The sequence below is a fragment of the Pteronotus mesoamericanus genome, unplaced genomic scaffold (genome assembly GCF_021234165.1).
Source record: "Pteronotus mesoamericanus isolate MK-2021 breed Mesoamerican mustached bat unplaced genomic scaffold, CSHL_Meso_final contig_25, whole genome shotgun sequence".
NCBI classification, from domain to species: domain Eukaryota; kingdom Metazoa; phylum Chordata; class Mammalia; order Chiroptera; family Mormoopidae; genus Pteronotus; species Pteronotus mesoamericanus.
Genome location: NW_026555105.1, coordinates 25,008,306 through 25,024,092, shown reverse-complemented (window position 1 = coordinate 25,024,092; position 15,787 = coordinate 25,008,306). Strand labels below are relative to the sequence as shown.

Below are 15,787 nucleotides of genomic sequence, written 5' to 3'. Positions count from 1 at the left end.
TGCTTCCTTTGGGATTCTCTGTTTGTCTTTGATATTTGCCATTTTAATGATGATGTGTCTTGGAGCGGGCCTCATGGGGTCCCTCTTGAATGGGACCCTCTGCGCTTCCTGGACTTGTGTGATTTATTTTTTTCCTGTCCTCAAATCAGGGAGTTTTCCATCATGACCTTTTCAAACAGGTTCTCTATCCCTTGCTCCTCTTCTTCTCCTTCTGGTATCCCTATTATACGGATGTTATTACCTTTCAGGTTGTCCTGCATTTCCCTAAATGCCTCTTCATTCTTTTTGAGTCTTTTTTCTTTTTCTTTTGCTCTTTCTGGGAGCTTTTTTCTACCTTATCCTCCAGCTCGCTGATTTGATCCTCTGCTTCATCCAGCCTGCTTTTGATTCCTTCTACTGTGTTCTTCAATTCAGAAACTGTATTCTTCATTTCCTCTTGCCTCTTATTGATATAAGAGACATAGTTCGCATGTCCTGTCTCATGCTGATACAGTTTGCGGTACGTTCCTCGTAGTTTCCCTGTAGTTTTTTGTAGTGCTCTCTGAGCTCTCTGAGCTCATTGAGCTTCCTTAGAACCGTTGTTTTGAACTCAGTATCTGATAGTTTACTTGCCTCTATTTCATTTAGTTCTCTTTCTGGGGATTCCTCTTTCCCCTTCGACTGGGGTGGGGGTGTTTCTTTGTCTTCCCATTATTTGTGAGACTCTTATTTTTTGCTTCTGCTTCGTAAAGTGATCTGTCTTGATTTCCTGACTTTGTGGTGTGCACTTCACTGTTTTTTCTTTCTGGATCTGCCTCTGATGATATCAGATGTTGACCCTGTGAGACCTTAGGCAGTCTGTTCGAGACTTCCAGGAATCTATTGTCTGTGGCTGTCTCCTTCAGCTGTGAATCTGCCAATTTGTACTTCTTAATCCCTTCACCCTTTTTGCCCATCCCCCGATCCCTCCCCATCTGGCAACCATCAAAACATTCTCTGTTTTTATGATTCTGTTTCTTTCTGTTTGTTTGTTTTTTAGATTCAATTGTTAATAGATACGTGTTTATTGCCTGGAACCCCAGAAGTTTCTGTCTTTCACAGCCTCAATCCCTGCTGGTTTTTACAGCTAGAAGTATAGAGATTTATATTCCTGGCACTGGAACCCTAGGTGGGGGACCTAGTGTAGGGCTGGAACCCCTCATTCTTGAGATGTCCCTCCTAATTTTTATCCACCACACATGGGTGTGGGACCAGCCCATTCCGCATCTCTGCCCCTCCTACCAGTCTCGACGTAGGATTTTTTTTTTAATTCTGTAGTTGGAGAACTTCCTTTCAGCTTGATTTTTTTATGGTTCTGAATGATGATTGTTCTATAGTTTAGTTGTAATTTTGATGTGGTTGTGAGAAGGCAAGCTGTGTTTACCTATGTTGCCATCTTGACTGGAACTTTTTTACAGCAATTTAATCAGAAGTATAATGTAAGCAGAAGTGCCTCAAATATGATAAACTTTCAGTCAGAGGTTTAAACATGGAGAACTGATGTCAGGTCAAACCATAAAGTAGGTATTCAAAAAGAGGTTAGAGGGTGCTTAAACAGGCTTAAGGAAGACATGACAGAATATCAATGCAAGTGAGGCTTCCTAAGACACCAGTGAGTATGGAAAATTTAGAACTAATTTCAGTTATCTATAACAGAAAATTTACTTAAACATAATAGAAGATTTTTCTTTATGTAAATAAAGTCCAGAGGTGGCTGGTCTAGCATTGATATATTGGCTCCCTGATCATCTGGGACCAAGATACCTTTTATCTTGTTGCTTCGACATTTATACATATGGCTTCTCCTGATTGATCCATAATAGTTGCCTGGACTCAGTCTATTGTATCTGCATTCCAGCCAGGGAGAAACAGGAAGAGAGAAAGATGGCCACACTGAGCCCTATAAGGACACTCATATTTCATTTGTCAGAACTTAATCCCAGTGCCACTTCTAGCTTCAAGGGAAGCTTGGAAATGTAATCTTTGGGGGTTTTTAAGACAATATTTAAGTTTATTAAACAAAATTTTTAAAGTATTATAAAATGTTTAGGTTTCATCAGCTTCAAGGTTTATGTTGCTCCCAAATTTTACATATAACTGAATTTTCGAATCTGCTAACACCTGCTGAGTGGATTCCACTCTGGATTTTAAGGCATCAATTTCTTCTTGCAAATTTTTCTTTGTTTCTTCCAACATTTCTTGTGTTTCTTCTTGAAAATGGCTAATGAAAACATCATCAATTTTATAAGATACCATCAAGTGGTTGTCATCTGCAAGCATGATGTCCTTGCAAGCATCTTCTAAGTTTTGCAGTTGTTTCTTTTTTTACATCCATCTCTTTCTTCAACTCTGTGGTTCTACTTGTATTCCATGCAAATTTGTCTATCTTTTGTTGATCTTCAAGTGTAACATTGACATCTTCCACAGCTGCCTTCTTCATGTAGGCCACCATCTTGGGACTGGACCATGGTGCCTGGAAATGTAATCTTTGCTTAGGGAAGCCACATGTCCAGTTAAAAGTTAGGGAGAATGGGCCCTGGCAGGGTAGCTCAGTTGATTAGCATGTTGTCCCAATGCACCAAGGTTGCAGGTTTGATCTCCAGTCAGGGCACATACAAGAAGTAACCAATAAATGCATAAATAAGTGGAACAACAAATCGATGTTTCTCTCTTGTTCTCTCTTTCTCAAAAAATCAACAAGTTAAATTTAAAAGTTATGGAGAATGAATAACGAGGGTCAAATAACCATTTTTGTCTTACCACTTAGAAGCATTGAAAAGGGAGTTTGTGTTGCAGGGAATGAAATTTGGAGAAAAATTTGTGGGTTGAGACAGTCTTTGCATTTCTAGTCCTTACACACAGACTGCTGAGCACTACATGACTGAACAGGTAGTAGCAAAATGAGCGATTACCAAACCCAAGTGGATGTCAGCACCCCAGTTAATCCACACAGGTGCCTGGTCAGCTCCCTCCTCCACTTCTGTAGAGGCTGTTCTAAACCTTCATCACTTGTCCATAGCCACTGTCCTCCTGCCTCCCTGACCTCTGACACCCCAAAGAAATGGACACATTCAAGCAGGGGTACCTCAGCTTTTCATCACCATATCTACATCTTTTTTCCATTATCTCCCCTGCCAAACACCTATCCTCCAACGGTTTTTTGTTGTTGTTGTAGTTGTTTGTTTTTCTTTTCTTTTTCTTTTTCTTTCTTTTTCTTATTGTGCCCTTTCTCCTGGTTGAGATAAATCCTGCTTCTCAGGAACCAAGACTCAGTGATTATTATGACTTCTATATCATCTCTATCCCATCACTTTCTAAGAGAAGCTTCCCCTAAGAGAAAAAAAGTTCCAGCCCTCCTCAGCTATGCTTTTATATAGCTATTACCCCCCTCTCTCTATTTGCCTACACAGAACAAACTTCTAGGTAAAATAATCTACTTCCCTACCTCCCATTTACTCTTCAACCCATGGCAATCTTATTGCAACCTGACTTCTGGCCCCTATTGTCTACTGAAACCAGTCTGGTCGAGAGCCCTGATGACCTACTAATTGCCAAATCCAATGTTCTCTTTTTTCATCTTCATCTTTCCTAACACTTCCTGATACTTGACCCTGTTGATACTTTTCTTCTTCTGGAAATTCCTCTTATGGCCTCTTATGAGCCATATGCCTATTCCTTTTCCATTTTACTTTCAGCCTCTCTCTGGTGTTCCTGAATTTGTCCCAAGGCAATCTTGTCCCTTTTCACAACTTCAAATACCCCTTATGTGTTAATAACTCCCAAATATCAATCTCCAGTTTCAGATCAAAAACTTAAGTTACTTCCTGGACATTTCCACCAGGGTATTAATTTGCTTACAATTCCATGGGGAGCAATTTGGGCTGGACTCAATGAGGCAGCTCTGCTAATCTCACTAGAGTTCATGCATGCAGCTGCAGTCACCTGCTAGGTCATCTAGTGCTCAGTGGTTTATAATCACCTCACTCGAATATCTGGTGGGTGGTGCTGGCTTTTGGCTGGGGCACTACCGTTCCCTTTATATAGTTCACTAGACATACGCACATCATTGTCTCAGTGTTACAACTATGGCCAAAAGAGAGCAAGCCTCAGTGTGCAAGTGCATTTCAGGGCTCTGCTTGGATTGTTCTTGCTAATGTCTCATTGATCAAAGGAAATCACACAGCCAAGTCCCAATTCAAAGGGTGGAGAAATAAATTCTATTTCTTGATGACAGGAGCAGCAGAATCACACAGCAAAGAGTCATGCATACAATGATGGATGCTATTATTGCAAGTAGGCAATCTACCACAATGTCCTTCCCATTCCATACTTGTTTCTTCTCATATCTTTCCTATTATAGGGAATGGAGCCAGTGTCACCCCCACACTCAAGGCAGAGTCATTCTAGTCTGCTCCTTCCTCCTTTGCAGATACTGTAAGTGGCGGTGGTGGTGGGGGGGGCTTAATACCAATTCCCAACCTCTTTCTCTCTATTTCTGTATGGAAATGTTGATGATAAACACTTTCTCACACTATTTTGTGTAAGTAGTTATATGACATAGTTATGGCCAATAAGTAGAAGTTTATGAATGGTTTTGCAAAATCTTTTGCTTCTTTATTAAAAGGAACAGGCCCTGTCTTTCTTGCTTTTTCCTTCTGTCCCAAACACTGACACGATGTCTGGAGAGGCAGCAGCCATCTTGTGAGCATGAGGTAACAAATTTTAAATAAAGCCCAAGAGAATCGCAGAGACACCAACCTTGATATTGATGAACCACCGAACTGAAGGGAGCAGTTGTTCCAGTCTAGACTTCTTGTTATCAAAGAAAAAATAAACTCTTTGTTTAAGCCACTGTAAATTGTGATTTTTTTTTTTGTCACTTCAGTCAAAAGAATTTCTGATATACATTCATTCTCTAATCCAATCGGTCATCATATCCTATGCACTCTTTCTCCTAAGGTTTTCTCACCTGCACTTCTTTCCTTCTCTCCCTGCTCCTTCTGTTATTGGGGAGCAGCAGTACCCTGACGAAAGGCACCCTTTTTCTATCAGCCTACTTCAAATCATAAAATTCTCATTGTTGAGTTATGCTTTTGTTTAAGATATAATTTCCATAATCTAATTTTTTCTCTGACCTAATTCTGTTTTTTTGGTCAGGTTTTGAATCATTCAGAGACCTTCATTTCTTATCATTTAAAGTATTAATTACTTAGAATGGCCTCTGATGTTTCTTGATCTGGCCCTTGCATACCTCTCCATGATTCAGTAGGTCTAGCTGGAACCCAGGAATGTGTATTTCTGACAAGGTCTCTCATTATACTGGTGCTAATAATAGTGGGCAAAACTACCCTTTGAATAGCATTGGTAGAGTTCTTTTCCTTCAGAGTATTTGCCTCAGATTGTAATGGCAGATTCCTTCATTTAGTGATTCTCAAACATTAGTCTGTATCAGAATCCCCTGGGGGACTTGTTCAGACACAGAACAATGGCAGAGCCCAATCAGTAATGACTATGTTTCCAGTCTTTTTTCTGCACTTTTATAGTACATCTGTGCTTTAGCAGTGACATTCTGGAAATTATGTCTTAACAAAACTCTATAAGGAGAAATTTACGAATTACAACAGGCTAGTAGAAAGAGGATGTTTTTGGTCAGGGTACTGCTGCTCCCCAGTAGCAGCATCCATCACATGAGAAGCTGCCTGTGATCACCCACATGTTCGGGGAGCCCAACAGTAGAGACAGGGAAGGTGAGAATTCAGAACGTTGGCAGGCAGCAAGCAGAAGTTGTGGAGCTTGCAGAATTGGTGTCACAGTCTGTTCCTTCTCATGCATATTTGACTTCCTTCAACTCCCTCCTCCTGCCACATATCTCTAAATCTGGCATAGTTTGGTGAGTTTGCACTACTTCAGCTAGAGTAATTAGGAAACAAATTGTTCCATTTTAGGTTATCTTGGACCACAAACACATTGCTCAGTGTAGCAGCCAAGTCTTCAGGTCAGAGTTTATGAATACCAGCGGGTAGTTGAAGATTTGCTCATTCACCTGTGGGGAAATTAGTCAACATTGTGTTTCCAGGGCTGTAAGAAGGAAATTCTCACAGGAAGTGTAGTGGTACAGAACTTTCTGGTTCACTGAGAGTGTGAGTGTAATTTTATAATGCTTTCTGGATTAATTGACTCTTTAATAGTATGTTACAGAAGTTACTTGAGAGAACATTATGCTAAGTGAAATAAGCCAGAGAAAAAAAATTCTGTATGATCACTCATATGTGGAATCTAATGAGCAAACTGAACTAACAAGCAAAATAGAGACAAACTCATAAATAGAGAGCAAAATGACAGCTATGGAGGTGGGGGGCTTGGGTCAGGGGGTGGAGGGATCAAGCAAAAAGGAAAAGGAGCTCATGAACATGGACAACAGTGTGGTGATTGCAGGGGGAGGTGGGTGTAATGGAGATAAATGGTAATGGAAAAAAGACAATAAAAAATAAAAAATATATAAAAAGTGAAGTTATTTGAGCTAGTTCTACAAGTAAGGGAGAATGTATATTTATATTGGCATAACTCACAGACTAGGAGCCGGATGTAGGAGGGCTTTAGGAAGGGATGGATCCTGGAACAAGAAGACATTTTTCTTCTCTGATTCTCTGACTCATCCCCCTCTCCTCTGCCTATCTTTGTGTTTCCCCTGCCTCCCTCCCCACTCTCCCTCCCCATCCTGCAGGTTGGCTTTCTATGCTTCTCCTACACAAGTGATATACTATGACCCCGTGATGAATATCTTCTCTGTCTTAATACAAGATTCCAAATAAAGAGAATCTAATGGGTGCAGCCTGGATTCAGGCAGCTATGACTGGTTCCACCAAGACTGTGGGAGACCATCGTGAAGATGGTAGCAGTTCCCAAATACCATGCCATCTTAGATTGGATTCTCCAAGCAGCAGACCCTGAATCAATAATTCAAGTACTAGCTTATTTGGGAAGAAGCTGGAAGGACATAGATTCCCATTTCACTCTTCTTATTCCCTTTGCTCACCTGCTGGGGCTCTCTGCCACACTCTCAAGCCAGAAGGCCAGGAAGCCCACTGAGCCTATTGAAACAGTCCCTGTCAGGTCAGCCTCCTAGGGCACAGGGCAGGATGCAGAAGGGGCAGCAAGTAAGTCTGAAGGGATAAATGAAGACATGATTTGGACATTTCTCAAGAGAGTCATTATGTACATAAACTAATGCAGATATGGGAAAATAAATTATTCTACTTTTTACTTAAGTAATTATAGTGTTCAGGCATGCCCAACACTATTACTCATGAGATTTGAATAATCTAGTGACACTTGGCATTCATCACTATTTCATATGATCTGAGGTCAGAAATGTCAATAAATTTCTGGACAAATTTTAAGCATATTTTGATTGACATAAATATGATCCAGGCCTATCATAACAAACTTAGTTCAACTGTCAAATGCAATATATTTATGTTATACTCCATGTGAGCAGTTAGATCCTAAGCAGAAAGATATTTGACTTTAGAACAGCGACCTTAGATTTTGTTCATCTCCATAGTTTCTTTCTTTATTTTAAAAAATTTTATTTAAATCATTTTTTATTTTTCAATTTCAGTTGACATACAATATTATACTAATTTCATGTGCACAATCTAGTGATTAGACATTGTATAACTTACTAAATGGTGATTCTGATAAATCTTGTATCCATCTAACACCATATATAGTTATTGGAATATTATTGCCCATATTCCCTATGCTGTACTTCATATCCCAATAACTACTTTGTGACAACCAATTTTTACTTCTTAATCCCTTCACTTTTTCATCCATCATCCCAACCCCATCCCATCTGGCAACTGTCAAAATGTCCTCTGTATCTATGAGTCTATTTCTGTTCTGCTTTTTAGTTTACTTTGTTTTTTAGATTCAGTTGTTGATAGATACGTGTTTATTGCGATTTTGTTGTTCATATTCTTTTATTTTTTTTCTTCTTCTTCTTAAAGAAGGCCTTTTAACATTTCATGTAATACTGGTTTGATGGTGATGAACTCCTTTAGCTTTTTTCTTTTTAAATAAATTTTTATATACAATATATACAATACAATAGGGCAGTTGCCCCTTCCCTTTCCTTTTAAAAATGAAACAAATCCTTTAAGAAAATCTGCAAGTTGCAAGCTTGTAAACAGTGATGAAAGAGCCCTAGGCAGCCCTGGCTGGCCCTGGTTGGTAGCTCAGTTAGAGCATCATTCTGATAGGCTGAGGTTGCAGGTTCAGTCTCCAGTCAGGGCACATACAAAAATCAGCCAATGAATGCATAAATAAGTGGAACAACAAATTGATCTCTCCCTCTCTTTCTCTCTCCCCCTTCCCCTTCTCTCTCTCTCTACTCTTTCTCTCTCTCTCTCCCAAATCAAGTTTAAAAAGTGATGAAAGAAAAAGTGTATTCAAGAAATAAGTCAAAATCTTTCTAACATATACAGATTATTAGATCTATAAAGTGGAACTTATGACTACCCTAAGTACATCAGTGATCACAGTCTCTCTTCCCAGAAATTCATCTCAAGTGAAGGGAGCTGAAAGAACACCAGAAAAATTATTTCTACATTTCCCATCATACAAGTATAGGGACCCATCTCTTACCCTGTCAGTCTTGAATCCCCTCATCATCCCTGCCATCTTGTATGAGAAGCTCTGTATATGTTCTTTGATTCTAAATGGTAGCTTTGCTGGGTAGAGTAATCTTTGTTGCAGGTCCTTGCTTTTCATCACTTTGAGTATTTCTTGTCAATCTCTTTCGGTATGCAAAGTTTTTGTTGAGAAATCAGGTGACAGTCTAATGAGAACTCTTTTGAAGGTAACTAACTGTTATTCTCTTGCTGCTTTTAAAATCCTCTCTTTGTCTTTTATATTTTGTATTTTAATTATGATGTGTCTTGGTGTGGGCCTCTTTGGGTTCATCATGTTTGGGACTCTCTGTGCTTACTGGACTTGTATGTCTAGTTCCTTCATCATGTTAAGGAAGTTTTCTGTCATTATTTTTTCAAATATTGCTTTCAATGTCTAGCTCTCCCTCTTTCCTGCCCAGCACCCCCATTATGTGAATGTTGGCATGCTTGAAGTTGTACCAAAGGCCCTTTCAACTATCCTCATTTTTTTATTCTTTTTTCTTTTTGTTGTTCTTCCTTAAATTCCAAATTTTTGTTTTGATTCTTGGTTTAACCAACTGTACTGTTGATTCCCTGTAATATATTTTTCATTTCAGTTACTGTATCCTTCATTTATAACTGGTTCATTTTTCCAGTTGTCATGTCCTTTTTTATGCTGTTGAAGTTCTCTCTAAGTTCATCTACCCTTCCCCTAAGTTTATTGAGCATCCTTATAATCAGTATTTTGAACCCTCTGTCTGGCAGATGGCTTGGCTGGATTTTGTTTAGTTATTTTTCTGGAGTTTTATTCCGTTCTTTCATTTGGGACATGCTCCTTTGTCTCCCCACTTTGGCTGCCTCCCTGTGTTTGTTTCTATGTATTAGGGAGAGTTGCTATGTCTCCAGGGCTTGGTAGAGTGGCCTTATGTACTATGTGTTCTATAGGGTTCAGTGACACAGCCTCCCTGATCACCCATTCCAGGTGTGCTGCCCCCTGCTCCCCATGTGGGCTGTGTATACTCTCCTGTTCTTGACCTTGATTGGCACATCAATGGGAGAGATTTACTCCAGGCCAATCAGCTGCAAGGACGGGGTTTGACCACCAGCTACCATGGAGGATCAGCTGTGTAGGGATTCACCCCATAGAGCAGTACTTACTTCAGCAGGTCTCTGGTTCCCACTGAGCCCACCCCTTGAGTGTGTAGCTAGTGGAGGTGATTGGGTGGGGCTTCAATGTAGTCTGAAGTTGACCATTGGGTGCACTGGCTCTGGGACCTTCTGGAAGGAGCAGGCCAAAATCAGACACCAACTGTGTCCTAGATGAGGCCAACCTGGGAACCAAGGCTGGCTGCTGCTAGTGCTGGGCCTGGGGCCTCTTAGTCAGAGATACAGGGCAAAGCAAGGCCAGATGCTGCTTGTTTGAGGGATTTTAGGAAAGGATGAAGAATGAACCAAGACAGATTATTTGCATGGAAAGCCACTGGAAACAGCTTTGGAGGGCTTGCAATTTGGATGAGGCAGGGTCTCAGGGAATCACCAAGGCAGGGCTAACAATATTAGCCATGTCGATGGAGACTCATATATAGCACCTTCCTGCTGGCTGTGTGTGTGTGTGTGTGTGTGTGTGTGTGTGTGTGTGTGTGTGTGTGTGTTTTGGGATGAGTGGGGGCAGGTCTCAGGAAAGGAACAATGGCCTCTGCCAACACTTCTGTCTGGGAGAAAGCTGTCCCCCTCCAGCTCTCACCCTAATGCCCGACAATTTAGCTCCTTCCTGTATGTCCCTGGTGCCTTCTGAGTTGCTGTACCCCTCAGGAGTACATTTGAGCTCAGAGGGAGTAACTCCAAATAAGTCTGCCTGAGGGCCCTTTAAGAGGAATTACTTGGGACTACAGAAGTCTTCTGTCTCCCTCAGCCACAATCCTTGCTGGCTTTTACATCCAGAAGTTATGGGCACTTCTCTTCCAAGCACTGAAATCCTGGGATACAGGAGGCTAGTTTGGGCCTGGGACCCCTTGCTTCTCACGGGACACCTCTGCAGCCAAGGTATCCCTTCAGATTTTTGTCTGCCACAGGTGAGTGTGAGACCAGCCTGTTCTTTCTGCCTTTGGCCGTTCTGCTAGTCTCAGGTGACTTCCTCTTTAAATCCTTCGTTGTAAGACTTCCATTCAGCTAGATTTAAGGCCTTTCTGAATGGTGGTTGTTCTATAGTTTAGTTGTAATTTTGGTGTGGTTGTGGGAAGATACAAGTACCACATTTACCTATGCCACTATCTTGACTGGAAGCCTCTTCTACATAGTTTTATGTGTTGTTTTGGAAGTCACTATCCAGGCCTTTATTTAAACTCCTGTAAATCGATTCAGTTTGAATCCATAAAGATTTGTAAATCCTTCCCCAAGCAGCTTTCACTGAAAGCCTCATGTATATTCTGAAACAACAACAAAAATAAGTTGTTTGCATTAGTTCCCTGTTACTGCTGTAACAAACTAGTATAAACTCAGTGGCTTGAAATAACAGAAATTTATATTTTTTATAGTTTTGGATGTCAGCAATCTAAAGTAGGTCACCAGGACTGAATTCTTTCTGAAAGCTCTAGGGAAGAATCTGTTTCCTTAGCCTTTTTCAGCTTTGAAGGGCTGTTTGCATTTCTTGGCTTGTGGCCCCTTTCTCCAGGTTCTCTTGGGATACTCACTCTTAGGACCCAGCCACCTTGCTGTGAGAAGCCCAAGCAGAGCTATGAAGAGGCCACATGTTGGTTTTCCAGCCAACAGCCAGCAAGCACTGCCAAACCTGTGAGTAAGCAACTTCAGATCATGTCAACTTCAAGTTGTCTAGCTACTCCTTGCTTGAGTCTTTCCAGATGAGGCCTTAGGCATTGTGGAGCAGAAACAAGATATCCTCACAGTGTCCTTTCTAAATTCCTGATCCACAGGATCTGTAATCATAATAAAATTGTTGTTGTTTTATGTGACTGAGCTTGGCACAATTTGTGTTGCTACAATAGTAACTGGAATACTCAGGTCAATATAAATGTGGAAGGACACAGGCATTCTTGCCAGCAAACACAGGATGCTCAAATCTTACCATTTTTCCCCAGCTTGTTTCTTAAGAATGTCTCAACCCCATGAATCTAATCCAGAGCTGGTGTTTCCTTCCTCCTCCTTCAATGTAATTCAGCTTTTCTAATCAATACATGTGGCCAGACCTCAATGATTTAAAGATTTAATGAAACCTCATAGAACCTGGAAGCAAGTCCTGTTTAAAATGACAGACTTAGTTTCTTTCTTAAAATTTGTTTTTGTAAAGTGTGGTCAAGCCCTGGCTGGTGTGGTTCAGTGGACTGACCACGGCATGCAAATCAAAGGGTCACCCATTCAATTCCCAGTCAGAGCAGACGCCTGGGTTGCGAGGAGCAACCAATCGATGTATCTCTTGCACATCGATGTTTCTCTCCCTTTCTGCTTCCCTTCCTCTCTCTTCAAAAATAAATACAATTTTAAAAGCATAGTCAATGAAGAAACAAAACAAGAGGAAAAACCCTTTGTGGGGGGAATTGAGGTGGGGGAATAGAGGGTGGTCCGGATGACCAAGGTTGACAAGGAGGTTGCAAATGATAATTCATTTAATAGGAAAAAAACCCTTATTTTCACTTTTCTGAGTTTTTGCTATCCTTAGAATATCAGTGATGAGAGATTGGTTGGAATGAAGCCCTTTTCTGAGATAGTTTTCTCATCTATTTTCCTAAGTTAAATCTACCTTCAGCTCTGCCCACACTCCAAAAATATCCATAGACTCTGAGTTCAGGGAATAACTGTTTCCTGATAAAGTGTTTTGTGAGGTCAGTGATATGGAGAATGCTGTTCCCTATTTCACTCAACCAGTGTTTGTGTTTTCTCTGTGAGCAGAAGGGACAATAAATAGAGATGATGGTTGAGATGGGCATTTGTGAGGGGCAAACAAATGATTTAATAACACAAAAATAAATTCTGTGTGACTTAATTAAGTATCCAGTGCTGGCACCAAGGAATTTTCTCATTCCTCTGTATAGTCATTTAGAGAATAGAATACAAAACACTAATTCATGACAACATAGGCACCCCTACATTCATTGCAGCATTATTTACAATAGTCAGTATCTGGAAATTGCCCAAGTGCCCATCAGTAGGTGAGTGAATAAAAAGGCTTTGGTACATTTACGGAATGGAACACTACTTGGCCATGAAAAAGAAGAAAATCTGCCCTGGATGGTGTGGTTCAGTGGATTGAGTGTCAGCTTGTGAACCGAAAAGTCGCTGATTTGATTCCTGGTCAGGGCACATGCCTGGGTTATGGGCCAGGTCCCTGGTTGGGGATGTATGAGAGGGAACGAATCCATGTATCTTTTGCACATTGCTGTTTCTCTCCCTTTCTTTCTCCTTCTCTTCCCCTCTCTCTAAAATAAATAAATAAAATCTAAAAGAAAAAGAAGAAATTCTCACCTTTTGTGATTGCATGGATGGACCTGGAGAACATTATGCTAAGTGAAATAAGCCAGCCAGAGAAAGGCAAATACCATATGATCTCACTGATATGTGGAATCTAATAAACAAAATAATTTAACAAACAAAATAAAAACAGAAGCAAAGATACATAGAATAAACTGATAGCTGTCAGAGAGGAGGCGGAGTTGTGGGGCTGGGTAAGAAAAGGTGAAGGGATTAAGCAAAAAAATAGAGAGAGAGAGAGAGAGAGAGAGAGAGAGCAAGACATACAACAGTGTAATGATAGCCAGAGGGAAAGGGTGGTGAGAGGAGGTGAAAGTGGACAAAGAGGGGACAAATTGGGTTAGAAAGAGACTTTACTTTGGGTGATAAGCTCAAAATGCATTGCGCAGATGATGTTTTATTGAGTTGTACACTTGAAACCTGTATGGTTTTATTAACCAACGTCACCCCAATAAATTCAATTTTTTTTAAAAAAAGAATGACAAGTAGAGGGTTGGCTTATTTCATAATACCTCTGAAAAATTATATCAGATACTTATCTTTTTAAATGTCAGCTACTTACTCCTTCAATGTCACTGTTTTTTGATGGACAGTTTAAGAAAACCAAGGCTGGCTTACATGTGTGGATTGCAAGATACAGGCTATGATTTTCATAACACTTTATCAATACTTGACTTTATTTAAAAGCACAACTTACAGAAAGAGGAAACTGAAAAAGCACAGAGGATTGAAATCTTCTGACCTTCTCTAAACCACAGTATTGACACTTCACCTCTTCCCCCAGCCTACCATGGCAGACAGCACTTTGCAAATAGATGGAGTATTGTTTCACTACCTGAGCTACTGCTGCTGTTAATCAGCAAGAAAAAGGTGATAGCCTTTTTGATGATGACTAGGGACAGAAATAACCACTCCAGTAACACACTGACATCTCTAAGAATGCTTCAGATTGTGTCTCATTGATTCTATCCAAAGTAGGGGTCAGAACATCAGAATTATTAAATCAGTCCTTACAACTGTTATTAGGGGTAGGTACGGCTATTACATCCACATTTTAAAGACAAAGACACCGAGAAACAGATAGGTTAAGTACTTTGTTCAAGGTCACAGTGAATGGGAAAGTTGGGATTTTAACCCTGAACCCTGTCTCCAAAATCTATGCATTTAGCCATTATACAATGATGCTATTGTTTATATCCTTCTTTAGTTAAAAAAAAATTACCCAAAACAAAAATTTCAAGAGGCCAAATTGCTGGCACATTCTGGACTCACCTATCCATTAATTGGCAATTGAAAGCAAAAATTCTAATCTTTTGTTGTTAATTCTGACCCAAAGAGCATTAGGACATATTGTGTTGGAAAGGACATGTTTATGACTAACAGACGGCAGGATATGGTTTGCACAACATTTTCCAGTGAAGGAGTTGGTTTTCAGAAGTTGCCAAGGCTTCTAAAACAAAGCTTGGGACAATGTTTACACCGGAAATAGGCAGAGGGTGGGAAATGGCTAACTTCTCACAATCATCTGAGGCACACAGGGAAGACTTAACTAGTTGCTAACATACATTCCACCATTCCATCATCTCTCTCTGACCTTACATATCATCATCTTTGTGGTTGTGCATTTATTGCAAGGTCCAAGTGGGAAGTTTGAGATAATTATAGGAAATTCAAACGTTAATTGACTTATCTGCAGCATTTCCCTTGAAAATATCCACCAACTTCACTAACCAGCATACCCTGCACACACACACTGTGATAAATTGGTGGGGGTGGGGGAGGGAGTGGCATGGTTTTAATGTATTGCAGCTTCTCCCATCAAGAGATGGAGTTAATTTTTTTGGTGACTTGAATCTGAGCTAGGCTGTGTAACTCGCTCTGTCTGATGGGACATTAACACATGGGATGTAAGCACCTTGAAATATACGTTGCATTAGAGGTTACCTCTGGGGATGGAATCTCTTCTGCCATGATGTAGACAAGCCCAGGCTACCCTGCTGGATGATGAAGGACATGTGGCCAAGTCATCCTGTCATCCCGTCATCCCAGCTGTTATCAAACCAAGTGCCAGGCATGTGACATTTTCTATTTTCCCCAACCTCAAACCAAAGAGCCTATCAACCTTCAGACAATTGAATGAGACCATTCTTGATTGTCCATCCCCAACTTAGCAGGCCAGGCAGACAAAATACTCATTTAACCAGCAGAACTGTGAGCAAGTGAAATGGTTGCTGTTTAAGATGGTTTATAATATAGAAAAATTTAACCGATACCCATTCTTACCTATGCACATGTCTATTTGGGAATCTGCTTTTTCTCCTCCTTCCAACCTCCCCCCCGCCTTTTTCCTCATTTAGTCACTGTTGATTGGCTCAGGGGTAGTAATTGACACAAGTTTTGCCAATCAGATTCCATTTCTGGGATTTTTTAAACTGTACCCAAGAGTTTTCAAGATGTGGAACAGGATTTCATCATAGCCATGTTTCCTACCAAGTAGACAAGCTAGTCTGTAGTAAGTAAGAATGAAGTCAGCACAGAGAAGAAAGTAGAAATGAGAGATGGAAAGAAAACACCTACATGGCATTTAATACTTAAACCTCATCCCTGATACTCCCACAGTTGGATGAGTTAAC

At 40.4% G+C, this 15,787-nt stretch overlaps 1 pseudogene; it reads right to left on the bottom strand.

Annotated features, from left to right (window-relative positions):
- Positions 1-2,064: 2,064 nt before the first annotated feature.
- On the bottom strand, positions 2,065-2,524 carry LOC129070530 (prefoldin subunit 4-like; annotated as a pseudogene).
- Positions 2,525-15,787: the final 13,263 nt, after the last annotated feature.